The sequence below is a fragment of the Tursiops truncatus genome, unplaced genomic scaffold (genome assembly GCF_011762595.2).
Source record: "Tursiops truncatus isolate mTurTru1 unplaced genomic scaffold, mTurTru1.mat.Y mat_scaffold_662_arrow_ctg1, whole genome shotgun sequence".
Lineage (NCBI taxonomy): Eukaryota > Metazoa > Chordata > Mammalia > Artiodactyla > Delphinidae > Tursiops > Tursiops truncatus.
In genome coordinates this window covers 25,317-40,702 of record NW_022983369.1, presented here as the reverse complement: position 1 = coordinate 40,702, position 15,386 = coordinate 25,317, and the positions used below count along the sequence as shown (strand labels likewise).

Genomic DNA, 15,386 nt, shown 5'->3' with positions numbered 1-15,386 from the left:
CCTGGACCCTTGAACAGCCATGACTTCTCTTCACCTGAGGCCAGGCATGCCGGCAGACCACAGGTTCACCGCACCATGGGTGTCAGATAAAATGATCCCTGCACTCCACATCCTCTCCGGCCCTTAAACTTGTAGCTTTCCTTGGCAGCCGACCCCTTGTTTCTGCGTGGGTTTGTGCTCATGACCTCCGGGAAGAAGCTCCAACCTCAGGGAACGCTATGTGGCCGGGTATAGAAACGATGCTGGGCTGTCCTGAGGAACAACCTTCATATCTTCAACCAGGGGGAAACGTGGCCAGACAGGGACAAAACACACCACGGCCTCCAATTGGCCCCCATGAGAAGACACAATACTGTGCCGGGAGGCAACCATTCGCTGGCACAGTGACCTGCCATGAAGCAAATCAACAAGGAAAGAAAAGGGTGGGGTGGTCCACGACTTGCCCCTTAATCTTTTCTACACATGCCTCCAAATGTGCTGGAAGGCATCCCAAAGGAGTTCCATGAACCCTATGGCCACCGTCAATCTATCTAACCACCAGTAAAACTTGCAGGCTTAGCCACCTTCGCACGTGTGTTTCCTGCTCACCCTTGCCTTTCTCTCTCTCTGCCAGCATCGAAATATCTCACCGCAAGGTTCCAGACCACCCCTCACCAGAGAAGCTTGATTTTCCTGGTAATTACCTAAGGCATTTTCCAGCCCCTCCACACGTAAACACAAGAGGGACACAACTTGAGGAGGAGCTATCAGCTTGGCCCAAGTCCGGGACAGTGGCCCATTTTTTAAAAAATTATTTATTTGTTTATTTTGGCTGCATTGGGTCTTGTTTCTGTGTGAGGGCTTTCTATAGTTGTGGCAAGTGGGGGCTACTCTTCACTGTGGTAAGCAGACTTGTCATTACAGCGGCTTCTCTTGTTGTGGAGCATGGGCTCTAGGCGCATGGCTTCAGTAGTTGTAGCATGTGGTCTCAGTAGTTGTGGCTCGCGGGCTCTAGAGCGTAGGCTCAGTAGTGTGTGATGCATGACTTAGTTGCTCTGAAGCATGTGGGATCTTCCCGGACAAGGGATCGAACCGGTATACCCTGCATTGGCCAGCAGATTCTTAACCCTGCACCACCAGGGAAGCCCAACAGGGGCCCGTTTACTATCCCCGATCAGCAGGAGAAACCGAAACTGCATCCCATCTACCAAGGAGCCTGGCGTAGGCCAGGACTCCTGCTCTGACCCTGAGCGCAGAGACTTTCTGCTTCCTTGAGGGCACAAGGCAATGACCAGGGGGTGGGAGAGGCCTGTAGAACTCAATGGCAGGCCATAGTACCGCCAATGGCTCACGCTTCCCTCTCCACCAGAAGGCTGAACTGTGGCAGGGAACAGCAGTCCTGGCTAGACTCAGGTGCTCAGAGATGGCATGTTGTCCCTAGCCTTCCCACGTGGAAGGGAATCCCAGGCTCCTTCCCAATGGCTCTTTCCCCACAAGAAGCCTGCCACCCTCAAACTGAACAAAGTTGCTGCAGCTGCCCACGGTAGCAAATGTAAACATGAACCTCTCCTTATTTTTCCTTTGGGAGCCATGTGCTGGACTTCAGTTTCAATGAGGAGACTGTAGGGATTGCCCACTCATTTTGTTCAGATTTCCAAGGAATGAATTTATGGGAGTGATCATCGATCGAAGCACCTGCTCAAAGCCTGGACATGCAAAGTCGCAGCCTCCACCACCGGCGGCCAGCGAGCTCAATCATGTCCACAGTCAGGAGTAGACAGAGCCGAGCCACGGAGCAGGAAGTGCAGCCACATCGCAGGACATTGGAGCTCGGTGCCATGGGAGAAGCCCAGAAGGTGAGAGTGTAGTCCCAGTGCACAAGTCCCCATGGCGAAACATCTAGGTTTCGGCAAAGAAGTTCCACTTACTGCCACAAGGTTTCCACCAGGAAGCTCAAGGACTTCACGCCAACACCCCTCTGACACTCCTTCACCTTGCCTTGCCTCGCCTTGCCACACTGTCCTCACTTCACTGGGTATCATGGACTATCCAGAAGGCCCACGCTGCTGCCGCCATTCATTACTGGCACTCCATCTGGCTCGGGGTGAGAGAACACACGCACGGTTGAGGATGGTGCATGGGTGCACAGAGGGACAGAGCATACCACCCAGTGATGTGTGCTCTATCTTGCCCTCAACATTTCATTTGCTGCCCAGCTTGTCTGTGTGCCCACAGCCAAACATGAATGCATCATGAGGCAGACGGCTTCAGAGCATGTGCCATCAGCAAAAAGAGCACCGCTGTCCATCAACCCCCTGGTACAGGCCCTGCAATTCCCCTCCTGAGCGACCTCCCCGCAGACACAGCATAAGGATGTCATCCTGAACTGCTGAGACACCCTCAGGGGAACTGGGGCCCCACCAACTTACAGTCACTGCCAACCAGGGGAACACACCTGCTCTTGGCACATACGCTTCCTCACATTGCACTCCCCTTCAAGGGAAACGTGGTCGCTGCAATCTTCCACAAGGGAAGGGCCCTTGGCCGAATTCGATGACCTCCATTAAAAGTGGCTCGAAGGGACCTGTGACAAAGGGCACCTGAGGAACCCCTGGACTGACCAAGGGAGACTCACCAGCAGGCATGCTTCCTGGTCTCCAGCCAAGCCAGAGGCCCTTCCCTTGTACCACACACAAAGCTAATGGCACCGAAGCAATTCCAATGCCCAAAGTTGAGGGTCAAACCCTTGCAGCAACTGGGTAACTGACCGCAGCACCATGCACTTTCGGACTCTAGGCCCATCAGTGACCTTGGAATAAGCGTGAGACCCTGGACCTCCAGAACCAATGTGTCACCCACAGCCGCACAACGAGAGAACCCAGCCATGAGCCGGACCCTTGAAACGACATGACTTCTCTGGCCTGAGGCCAGGCACGCTGGAGACCATAGGGTTGCCGCACCAGCGGGTGGCAGGACAAACTAACACCTGCACCACACATCCTCTCCTGCCCTTAAACCTGTAGCCTTTCCTTGGCCACCAACTCCCTTGTTTTGTGCATGGTTGCACCAAATGACCTCCAGGAAGAGCTCCAAACCTCAGAGAACGCTAGGTGGACCGGCATAGAAATGATGCTGGGCTCTCCTGAGGAACACCTTCACATCTTCAACACAGGGGGAACGTGGAAAGACACGGACAAAACCCCCACGGCCTCCAAATCAGCCCCCATGAGAAGACACCATACTGTGCCGCGAAGGCAACCATTCGCTGGACCAGTGACCTGCCATGAAGCAAATCAACAAAGGAGAGGAAAAGGGGGGATTGTCCAGAACATGTACCCGTAATCCTTTCTACACGTGTCCGCAAATATGCCTGAAGCATACCAAGAGTTCTGGGAACCTAAAGGCCACCATCGATCTATCCACCTATGAGTAAACCTGTGGGTTTAGCCAACACTCTCACGTGTATTTCCCACTCGCCTTGCCTTTCTCTCTCCACCAGGATCCAAATGCCTCACAGCAAGGTGCCAGACCACCCCTCACCAAAGAAGCTTGATTTCCCAGGGAATTGCCTAAGGCATTTTCCAGCCCTCTACACACAACACACAAGTGGGACACAACCCGAGGAGGAGCCAAGGGCTTGGCCAGACTCTGGGGAACAGTGGCCCATTTGATTTCTCCCCATCATCAGAGAAACCTAAACTGCATCCTGTCTCCAAAGCAGAACATGACACAGAAACCTGGCCTAGGACAGGACTCCTGCTCTGACCCTGATTGCAGAGACTTGTGTTTCCTTGAGGGCATGAGGCAACGACCAGAGGGCGGAGGCCTATAGAACTCAATGGCAGGCCAGAGATCCACCAATGGCTCACACTTCCACACCCACCTGCATGCTGAACCGCAGAAGGGGACAGCAGACCTGGCTAGACTCAGGGTCCAGAGACATCAAGCCGTCCCCAGCCTTCCCTGTGGATGGCATCCCTTGTTCCTTTCCAATGGCTCTTTCCTCATGAGGAGGCCACCACCCTCAATTGAACAACGTGGTTGTGGATGCCCAAGGTCGCAAATGCAGTGTGAACCTCTCCCTAATTTTCTTTTGGGAGCCACGTGCTGGACCTCAGTTCCAATGAGGAGACAGTAGAGATTTCTCACTCATTTTGTTCAGATTTCCAGGAATGCATTTGTGGGAGTCATCATCGATCCAAGCACATGCTCAAACGCTGGATGTGCAAAGTTGCAGCCTCCACCACGGGACGGCCAGCGAGCTCAATCATGTCAGCATCAGGAGTGGCTAGAGCAAAGCCATTGGGGAAGGAAGTGCACCCAAGTCTCGGGGCATCGAAGCTCGGGTTCCCGTGGAAAAGCCAAGAAGGTGAGGGTGTAGTCCCGTGCACAAGTACCTGTGGCCAAAAATCTACGTTTCTGCAAAGAAGTTCTGCTTACCGCCACAAGGGTTAAATAAGGACCTCAAGGACTGCACGCCAACAGCCCTCCAAGACTCCTTCACCTGCATCACCTTGCCGCACTGTCCTCACTTCACTGGGTATCACGGATATACGGAGGGTGCCATGCTGCAGCTGGCATTCATTCCCTGGCACTCCACCTGGCTCGAGGTAAGAGAACACATGCACTTTTGAGGATGGTGCACGGGTGCACAGAGGGAAAGGGCGATACCACCCAGTGATGTGCACTCTTTCTCCCCTCAACATTAATTTGCTGCCCATCTTGCCTGTGTGTCCGCAGCCAATCGTGAATGCATCGTGGTGCAGACGCCTTCAGAATGTGCGGCCATCAGGACAATGAGTGCCGCTGTCCAAAACCCCCTGGTCTCGGCACTGCAATTCCCCTCCTGAGTGCCTCCACACTGACACAGCAAAAGGATGTCATCCTAAACCCCAGAAACCCTCTGGGGAAATGGGATCCCTCAGCCTAAGAGCCACTGCCATCTAGGGGAACAAACCCACTCTTGGCATATATTTTCACACAATGACTCGCCCTCAATGGGAAAGAGATCTTCCACAAGGGAAGGGGCCTTGAGCCGAATGTGATGACCTCCATCAAAAGCGGCTCAAGTGACCCGTGACAAAGGGCACCTGAGGAACACCTGGACTGACCAAGGGGACTCAAGAGCAGGCATAGTTCCAGCCTCCTGCCAAGCCAGAGGACCTTCCCTTGGACACAGGCAAAGCTAATGGCATAGAACCATTCAGGGAGCCCAAATGCCCAGGGCAAACCCTTGTTGCTGTGGTGCCTTGCACTTTCACACTATGGGCCCGTCAGTGAAAACACTCGGAGAAAGAGTGAGACCCAGGTCCTCTAGAAGCAATGGTGACACACAGCCATGAAATGAGAGAACCCAGCCAACAGCCTGGACACTTGAACCGCTATGACTCGTCTGGCCTGAGGCCAGGCACACTGGATAACAGGCTCGGATGCACAAACGGGCGGCTGGTGAAAATGACCCCCGACACCACACACCCTCACCTGCCTTTAAAACTGTAGCCTTTCCTTGGCAGCCGACTCCCTTTTTTCCACATGGTTGTGCCCAGTGACCTCCGGGAAGAGCTGCAAACCTCAGGGAACGCTATGTGGGCCAGGTTTAGTAAAGATGTTGGGCTGGACTCAGGAACACCCTCACACCTTCAACACAGGGGGAACGTGGACAGACAGGGACAAAACACCCCACGACCTCCAAATCAGCCCCCATGAGAAGACACCATACTGTGCCACAAAGGCAACCATTCACTAGCATAGGGACCCGCCATGAAGTAAATCGACCAAGGAGGGGAGAAAGGCGGGACAGTCCACAGAAGTTCTCCCGTGTTCCCTCTCTACACGTGCCTCCAAATGCTCCTGAGGGGATATCAAAAGTGTTCCTGGAAGCCTATGGCCTCTGTCAATCTGTCCACCCACAAGTAGACATGTGGGCTTAGCCAGCCATTTCATGTGTCTTTATAGGTAGCCTTGCCCTTCCCTCTCCACCGGGATCCCAACGTGTCATGGAAAGATGCCAGAGCCACCCCTCACCAAAGAAGCTTGCTGTGACTTATCTTGACTAAGGCATTTTCTAGCCTGTTCACACAGCACACACAAGCCGGAAACAACCCGAGGAGGAGCCATCAGCTTGGCCAACCGCCCGGGGACAATGGCCCATTGGATTTCTCCCCTCATCATGAGAAACCTAAACTGCATCTGGTCTCCCAAGCAGAACATGACAAAGAGCCAGCCCTAGGCCAGGAATCCTGCTCTGACCCTGAGCATAGACTTCTCTTTCCGTGAGGGCACAAGGCAACGAGTAGCCGGTGGCGGCGGCCTGTAGAACTCAAATGCAGTCGATAGGACCACCAACGGTTCACGCTTCCTTTCCTAGCCGCGTGCTCGTCCGTGGCAGGGGACAGAAGTCCTGGCTCGACCAAGGAACCCAGAGACGGCACGCTGTCCCTAGCCTTCCCACCTGGATTGGCATCCCAGGCTCCTTTCCCAATGGCTCTTCTCCCCATGAGACGGCCACAACCCTCCACTCGAACAACGTGGCTGTACACACACACGGCAGCAAACGCAACCTCAACCTCTCCCTACTTTCCTTTTGGGAGCCACGTGCTGGACCTCAGTTCCGATGAGGAGACGGTAGGGTTTTCTCACTCATTTTGTTCAGATTTCCAAGGAATGCATTTGTGGGGGTCATCATCGATCCAAGCACATGCTCAAACGCCGGACATGCAAAGTTGCAGATTCCACCAAGGGACGGCCAGTGAGCTGAATCATGTCAGCATACAGAAGCGGCCAGATCTGAGCCATGGGGCAGGAAATGCAGCCAGTTCTCAGGTCATCGAAGCTCATGTTCCCCAGGAAAAAGACAGAAGATGAGGCTGTAGCACCGGTTTTCAGTTCCCGTGGCCAAACCTCTAGGTTTTAGCAAAGAAGTGCCACTTACCGCAACAAGGTTTAAACCAGGATCCTCATGGAATGTGCGCCAACACCCCTGCGAGACTCCTCCTCCTCCCTTCACCAGGTATTATGGATGATACGGATGGCCCCAGGCTGCTCTGCTGCTGGGAGTCCGGCCCTGGCAGTCCACCTGGCTCGGGCTGAGAGAACACACGCGTGCCTGAGGATGGTGCACGGGCGCACCGAGGGAAAGGGCGATACCATCTAGTGATGCGTGCTCTATATCCCCTCAACATTTCATTTGCTGCCCATCGTGCCTGGGTGTCCGCACGTAAATGTGAAAGCAATGTGGCGTAGACGCCTTCACGGCGTGCCGCCATCAGGACAAAGAGCCCCGCTGTCCAACAACACCCTGGCCTCGGGCCCTGCAATTCCTCTCCTGAGCACTCTCCCCTCCATCACAGCTAAAGGATGTCTTCCGGAAACCCTGAGACACGCTCAGGGCAACTGTGCCTCCTCAGACTAAGAGCCAGTGACCTTTGGGGAACACACCAACTCTAAGCACACATGGCTCCACACAGTGGACGCGCCCGGAAGATCAAGAGATCTTCCACAAGGGAAGGGCACACGGCCGAATATGACGGCCTCCACCAAAAGCGGCTCATAGGGACCCACGACAAAGGGCACGTGAGGAACACCTGGGCTAATCAAGGCAGACTCACCAGCAGGCATACTTCCTGGCCTGCTGTTAGGACAGACGACCTACCCTTGTCGTACACACAAAGGTAATGGCATGGGAACCATTACGATGCCCAACGTGGCGGGGCAAACTGTTGCAGCAATTGGGTCTCTTGCAGTGCTGCCTGGCACTTTCACACTCTGGGTCCGTCAGTGACGTGACCTCGGTGAAACCGTGAGGCCCAGGTCCTCTAGAAGCAACGTGTTACCTACAGCCGCGCAACAAGAGAACCCGGCCAACAGCCTAGACACCTGAACCGGTATGACTTCTCTGGACTGTGGCCAGGCACGCCGTACACCACAGTCTCAAAGCACCAGCGGGTGGCAGGAGAAAAGATCCCCGCACCACACATCCTCTCGGGCCCGGAAACCTGTAGCCTTTCCTTGGCAGCCGACTCCCTTTCCGCGTGGTTTTGCCCAATGACCTCCGGGAAGGTCTGCAATCCTCAGGGACTGCTAGGTGGGCTGGGTGTAGTACCGATGCAGGGCTGTACTGAGGAACACCTTCACATCTTCAACACAGGGAGAACGTGGACAGACAGGGACAAAACACCCCACGGCCTCCAAATCAGCCCCCATGAGAAGACACCATACTGTGCCACGAAGGCAACCATTCCCTGGCACAGGGACCCGCCATGAAGTAAATTGACCAAGGAGGGGAAACAAGCGAGACACGCCACAGATGTGCTCCCGTGTTCCCTCTCTACACTTGCCTCCAAATGTCCCTGAGGGAATACCAAAAGTGTTCCCGGAAGCCTATGACCACCATCGATCTATCCACCCACCAGTAAACCTGTGGGATTAGCCAGCCATCTCTCGTGTCTTCTTCATTCGCCTTGCCCTCCTCTCTCCACCGGGATCCCAACGTGTCAGGGAAAGATGCCAGAGCCACCCCTCACCAAAGAAGCTTGCTGTGACTTATCTTCACTAAGGCATTTTCTAGCCCTTTCACACAGCACACACAAGCCAGACACAACCCGAGGAGGAGCCCTTAGCTTGGCCAACCTCCCGGTGGCAATGGCCCATTGGATTTCTCCCCTTATCAGGAGAAACCTAAACTGCATCTGGTCTCCCAAGCAGAACATGGCAAAGAAGCCTGCCCTAGGCCAGGAATCCTGCTCTGACCCTGAGCCTACAGACTTCCGTTTCTTTGCGGGCACAAGGCAACGAGTAGCCGGTGGCGGAGGCCTGTAGAACTCAAGGGCAGGCGACCGGACCACCAAGGGCTCACGCTTCCTCTCCTACCCGAATGCTGAACCGTGGCAGGGGACAGCAGTCCCGGCTAGACCAAGGAACCCACAGACGGCACGCTCTCCCTAGCCTTCCCTCCTGGATTGGCATCCCAGGCTCCTTTCCCAATGCCTCTTCTCCCCATCAGACGGCCACAAGCCTCAACTTAAACAGCGTGGCTGTGGACACCCACGGGAGCAAATGCAACGCGAACCTCTCCCTACTTTCCTTTTGGGAGCCACGTGTTGGACCTCAGTTCCAAGGAGGAGACGGCAGGGATTTCTCACTCATTTTGTTCAGATTTCCAAGGAATGCATTTGTGGAAGTCATCGTCGAGCCAAGCACATGCTCAAACGCTGGACATGCAAACTTGCAGATTCCACCACGGTACGGACAGCGAGCTGAATCACGTCAGCATACGGCAGTGAACAAAGCAAAGCCATTGGGGAAGGAAATGCAGCCAGTTCTCAGGGCATCGAAGCTCGGGTTCCCATGGAAAAGGCCAGAAGGTGAGGGTGTAGCCCCGTTGCACATGTTCCCTTGGTCAAACCTCTAGGTTTTAGGAAAGAGGTGCTACTTACCGCAACAAGGGTTAAACCAGGATCCTCATGGAATGCGGGCCAACACCCCTGTGAGGCTCCTCCTCCTCACTTCACCGGGTGTCAGGGATTATACAGATGGTCCCAGGTTGATCTGCTGCTGGAATTCCTTTCTTGGCATTCCACCTGGCTCGGGGTGAGAGAACACATGCGTCCTATAGGAGGGTGCACGGGTGCACCGAGCGAAAGGGCGATGTCCCTCAGTGATGCGTGCTCTGTCTCCCCTCGACATGTAATTTGCTGCAGATCTTGCCTGTGGGTCCGCAGGGAAACGTGAAAGCAACATAGAGCTGACGCCTTCAGAGGGTGCGGCCATCAGGACATAGAGCACCGCTGTCCAAAATCCCCCTGGTCTCGGGCACTGCAATTCCACTCCTGAGTGCTCTCCCATCCACCACAGCAGAAGGATGTCTTCCTAAACCCCTGAGACACCCTCTGGGCAACTGTGGCCCCTCAGACTAAGAGCCGGTGCCATCTAGGGGAACACGCCCGCCCTTGGCACATATTCTTCCACACAAGTGCCACGCTCTTACGGGGAAGAGATCTTCCACAAGGGAAGGGGCCTTGGCCGAATATGACGGCCTTCATCAAAAGCAGCTCGAAGGGAACCGTGACAAAGGGCACGTGAGGAACACCTGGACTGATCAAGGGAGACTCACCAGTAGGCACACTTCCTGAGCTGCTGCCAAGACAGATGACCTACCCTTGGTTCACACACAGAGGTAATGACATGGGAAACATTCTGAAGCCCAACGTGGTGGGGAAACCCTTGCAACCAAATGGCATGGGAGCCATTCCAATGCCCATTGTGGCGGAGAACACCATTGCACCAATGGGGTCAACTGCAGTGGTACCTGGCACATTCACACTCCGGGCCCGTCAGTGACGTGACCTCGGAGAAACAGTGAGGCCCGGGTCTTCTAGAAGCAATGTGTGACCCACAGCCATGCAATTAAGAGAACCCAGCCAACAGCCTAGACACCTGAACCGCTATGACTCGTCTGGCCTGTGGCCAGGCACACCGGATACCACAGTCTGGATGCACCAGCGCGTGGCAGTGAAAATGACCCCCGCACCACACACCCTCACCCGCCTTTAAATCTATAGCCTTTCCTTGGCAGCCGACTCCCTTTTTTCCGCATGGTTGTGCCCAGTGACCTCCGGGAGGAGCTGCAAACCTCAGGGAACGCTATGTGGGCCAGGTTTAGTAAAGATGTTGGGCTGGACTCAGGAACACCCTCACACCTTCAACACAGGGGGAACGTGGACAGACAGGGACAAAACACCCCACGACCTCCAAATCAGCCCCCATGAGAAGACACCATACTGTGCCACAAAGGCAACCATTCACTAGCATAGGGACCCGCCATGAAGTAAATCGACCAAGGAGGGGAGAAAGGCGGGACAGTCCACAGAAGTTCTCCCGTGTTCCCTCTCTACACGTGCCTCCAAATGCTCCTGAGGGGATATCAAAAGTGTTCCTGGAAGCCTATGGCCTCTGTCAATCTGTCCACCCACAAGTAGACATGTGGGCTTAGCCAGCCATTTCATGTGTCTTTATAGGTAGCCTTGCCCTTCCCTCTCCACCGGGATCCCAACGTGTCATGGAAAGATGCCAGAGCCACCCCTCACCAAAGAAGCTTGCTGTGACTTATCTTGACTAAGGCATTTTCTAGCCTGTTCACACAGCACACACAAGCCGGAAACAACCCGAGGAGGAGCCATCAGCTTGGCCAACCGCCCGGGGACAATGGCCCATTGGATTTCTCCCCTCATCATGAGAAACCTAAACTGCATCTGGTCTCCCAAGCAGAACATGACAAAGAGCCAGCCCTAGGCCAGGAATCCTGCTCTGACCCTGAGCATAGACTTCTCTTTCCGTGAGGGCACAAGGCAACGAGTAGCCGGTGGCGGCGGCCTGTAGAACTCAAATGCAGTCGATAGGACCACCAACGGTTCACGCTTCCTTTCCTAGCCGCGTGCTCGTCCGTGGCAGGGGACAGAAGTCCTGGCTCGACCAAGGAACCCAGAGACGGCACGCTGTCCCTAGCCTTCCCACCTGGATTGGCATCCCAGGCTCCTTTCCCAATGGCTCTTCTCCCCATGAGACGGCCACAACCCTCCACTCGAACAACGTGGCTGTACACACACACGGCAGCAAACGCAACCTCAACCTCTCCCTACTTTCCTTTTGGGAGCCACGTGCTGGACCTCAGTTCCGATGAGGAGACGGTAGGGTTTTCTCACTCATTTTGTTCAGATTTCCAAGGAATGCATTTGTGGGGGTCATCATCGATCCAAGCACATGCTCAAACGCCGGACATGCAAAGTTGCAGATTCCACCAAGGGACGGCCAGTGAGCTGAATCATGTCAGCATACAGAAGCGGCCAGATCTGAGCCATGGGGCAGGAAATGCAGCCAGTTCTCAGGTCATCGAAGCTCATGTTCCCCAGGAAAAAGACAGAAGATGAGGCTGTAGCACCGGTTTTCAGTTCCCGTGGCCAAACCTCTAGGTTTTAGCAAAGAAGTGCCACTTACCGCAACAAGGTTTAAACCAGGATCCTCATGGAATGTGCGCCAACACCCCTGCGAGACTCCTCCTCCTCCCTTCACCAGGTATTATGGATGATACGGATGGCCCCAGGCTGCTCTGCTGCTGGGAGTCCGGCCCTGGCAGTCCACCTGGCTCGGGCTGAGAGAACACACGCGTGCCTGAGGATGGTGCACGGGCGCACCGAGGGAAAGGGCGATACCATCTAGTGATGCGTGCTCTATATCCCCTCAACATTTCATTTGCTGCCCATCGTGCCTGGGTGTCCGCACGTAAATGTGAAAGCAATGTGGCGTAGACGCCTTCACGGCGTGCCGCCATCAGGACAAAGAGCCCCGCTGTCCAACAACACCCTGGCCTCGGGCCCTGCAATTCCTCTCCTGAGCACTCTCCCCTCCATCACAGCTAAAGGATGTCTTCCGGAAACCCTGAGACACGCTCAGGGCAACTGTGCCTCCTCAGACTAAGAGCCAGTGACCTTTGGGGAACACACCAACTCTAAGCACACATGGCTCCACACAGTGGACGCGCCCGGAAGATCAAGAGATCTTCCACAAGGGAAGGGCACACGGCCGAATATGACGGCCTCCACCAAAAGCGGCTCATAGGGACCCACGACAAAGGGCACGTGAGGAACACCTGGGCTAATCAAGGCAGACTCACCAGCAGGCATACTTCCTGGCCTGCTGTTAGGACAGACGACCTACCCTTGTCGTACACACAAAGGTAATGGCATGGGAACCATTACGATGCCCAACGTGGCGGGGCAAACTGTTGCAGCAATTGGGTCTCTTGCAGTGCTGCCTGGCACTTTCACACTCTGGGTCCGTCAGTGACGTGACCTCGGTGAAACCGTGAGGCCCAGGTCCTCTAGAAGCAACGTGTTACCTACAGCCGCGCAACAAGAGAACCCGGCCAACAGCCTAGACACCTGAACCGGTATGACTTCTCTGGACTGTGGCCAGGCACGCCGTACACCACAGTCTCAAAGCACCAGCGGGTGGCAGGAGAAAAGATCCCCGCACCACACATCCTCTCGGGCCCGGAAACCTGTAGCCTTTCCTTGGCAGCCGACTCCCTTTCCGCGTGGTTTTGCCCAATGACCTCCGGGAAGGTCTGCAATCCTCAGGGACTGCTAGGTGGGCTGGGTGTAGTACCGATGCAGGGCTGTACTGAGGAACACCTTCACATCTTCAACACAGGGAGAACGTGGACAGACAGGGACAAAACACCCCACGGCCTCCAAATCAGCCCCCATGAGAAGACACCATACTGTGCCACGAAGGCAACCATTCCCTGGCACAGGGACCCGCCATGAAGTAAATTGACCAAGGAGGGGAAACAAGCGAGACACGCCACAGATGTGCTCCCGTGTTCCCTCTCTACACTTGCCTCCAAATGTCCCTGAGGGAATACCAAAAGTGTTCCCGGAAGCCTATGACCACCATCGATCTATCCACCCACCAGTAAACCTGTGGGATTAGCCAGCCATCTCTCGTGTCTTCTTCATTCGCCTTGCCCTCCTCTCTCCACCGGGATCCCAACGTGTCAGGGAAAGATGCCAGAGCCACCCCTCACCAAAGAAGCTTGCTGTGACTTATCTTCACTAAGGCATTTTCTAGCCCTTTCACACAGCACACACAAGCCAGACACAACCCGAGGAGGAGCCCTTAGCTTGGCCAACCTCCCGGTGGCAATGGCCCATTGGATTTCTCCCCTTATCAGGAGAAACCTAAACTGCATCTGGTCTCCCAAGCAGAACATGGCAAAGAAGCCTGCCCTAGGCCAGGAATCCTGCTCTGACCCTGAGCCTACAGACTTCCGTTTCTTTGCGGGCACAAGGCAACGAGTAGCCGGTGGCGGAGGCCTGTAGAACTCAAGGGCAGGCGACCGGACCACCAAGGGCTCACGCTTCCTCTCCTACCCGAATGCTGAACCGTGGCAGGGGACAGCAGTCCTGGCTAGACCAAGGAACCCACAGACGGCACGCTCTCCCTAGCCTTCCCTCCTGGATTGGCATCCCAGGCTCCTTTCCCAATGCCTCTTCTCCCCATCAGACGGCCACAAGCCTCAACTTAAACAGCGTGGCTGTGGACACCCACGGGAGCAAATGCAACGCGAACCTCTCCCTACTTTCCTTTTGGGAGCCACGTGTTGGACCTCAGTTCCAAGGAGGAGACGGCAGGGATTTCTCACTCATTTTGTTCAGATTTCCAAGGAATGCATTTGTGGAAGTCATCGTCGAGCCAAGCACATGCTCAAACGCTGGACATGCAAACTTGCAGATTCCACCACGGTACGGACAGCGAGCTGAATCACGTCAGCATACGGCAGTGAACAAAGCAAAGCCATTGGGGAAGGAAATGCAGCCAGTTCTCAGGGCATCGAAGCTCGGGTTCCCATGGAAAAGGCCAGAAGGTGAGGGTGTAGCCCCGTTGCACATGTTCCCTTGGTCAAACCTCTAGGTTTTAGGAAAGAGGTGCTACTTACCGCAACAAGGGTTAAACCAGGATCCTCATGGAATGCGGGCCAACACCCCTGTGAGGCTCCTCCTCCTCACTTCACCGGGTGTCAGGGATTATACAGATGGTCCCAGGTTGATCTGCTGCTGGAATTCCTTTCTTGGCATTCCACCTGGCTCGGGGTGAGAGAACACATGCGTCCTATAGGAGGGTGCACGGGTGCACCGAGCGAAAGGGCGATGTCCCTCAGTGATGCGTGCTCTGTCTCCCCTCGACATGTAATTTGCTGCAGATCTTGCCTGTGGGTCCGCAGGGAAACGTGAAAGCAACATAGAGCTGACGCCTTCAGAGGGTGCGGCCATCAGGACATAGAGCACCGCTGTCCAAAATCCCCCTGGTCTCGGGCACTGCAATTCCACTCCTGAGTGCTCTCCCATCCACCACAGCAGAAGGATGTCTTCCTAAACCCCTGAGACACCCTCTGGGCAACTGTGGCCCCTCAGACTAAGAGCCGGTGCCATCTAGGGGAACACGCCCGCCCTTGGCACATATTCTTCCACACAAGTGCCACGCTCTTACGGGGAAGAGATCTTCCACAAGGGAAGGGGCCTTGGCCGAATATGACGGCCTTCATCAAAAGCAGCTCGAAGGGAACCGTGACAAAGGGCACGTGAGGAACACCTGGACTGATCAAGGGAGACTCACCAGTAGGCACACTTCCTGAGCTGCTGCCAAGACAGATGACCTACCCTTGGTTCACACACAGAGGTAATGACATGGGAAACATTCTGAAGCCCAACGTGGTGGGGAAACCCTTGCAACCAAATGGCATGGGAGCCATTCCAATGCCCATTGTGGCGGAGAACACCATTGCACCAATGGGGTCAACTGCAGTGGTACCTGGCACATTCACACTCCGGGCCCGTCAGTGACGTGACCTC

General features: G+C 55.1%; 6 non-coding genes across 6 annotated transcripts; all 6 read right to left on the bottom strand.

Moving 5' to 3' along the window:
* Positions 1-1,576: 1,576 nt before the first annotated feature.
* Positions 1,577-1,668, bottom strand: LOC117310949 (small nucleolar RNA SNORD116). Its single transcript, XR_004524957.1, has one exon. It is a non-coding gene; the product is annotated as a small nucleolar RNA SNORD116 (small nucleolar RNA).
* A 2,420-nt stretch (positions 1,669-4,088) lies between these two features.
* LOC117310946 (small nucleolar RNA SNORD116) lies at positions 4,089-4,179 on the bottom strand. The gene has a single exon (XR_004524954.1). It is a non-coding gene; the product is annotated as a small nucleolar RNA SNORD116 (small nucleolar RNA).
* Positions 4,180-6,578: 2,399 nt separating this feature from the next.
* LOC117310939 (small nucleolar RNA SNORD116) lies at positions 6,579-6,670 on the bottom strand. The gene has a single exon (XR_004524947.1). It is a non-coding gene; the product is annotated as a small nucleolar RNA SNORD116 (small nucleolar RNA).
* Positions 6,671-9,079: 2,409 nt separating this feature from the next.
* Positions 9,080-9,171, bottom strand: LOC117310945 (small nucleolar RNA SNORD116). The gene has a single exon (XR_004524953.1). It is a non-coding gene; the product is annotated as a small nucleolar RNA SNORD116 (small nucleolar RNA).
* A 2,467-nt stretch (positions 9,172-11,638) lies between these two features.
* Positions 11,639-11,730, bottom strand: LOC117310938 (small nucleolar RNA SNORD116). Its single transcript, XR_004524946.1, has one exon. It is a non-coding gene; the product is annotated as a small nucleolar RNA SNORD116 (small nucleolar RNA).
* Positions 11,731-14,139: 2,409 nt separating this feature from the next.
* On the bottom strand, positions 14,140-14,231 carry LOC117310944 (small nucleolar RNA SNORD116). The gene has a single exon (XR_004524952.1). It is a non-coding gene; the product is annotated as a small nucleolar RNA SNORD116 (small nucleolar RNA).
* Between the last annotated feature and the right edge of the window lie 1,155 nt (positions 14,232-15,386).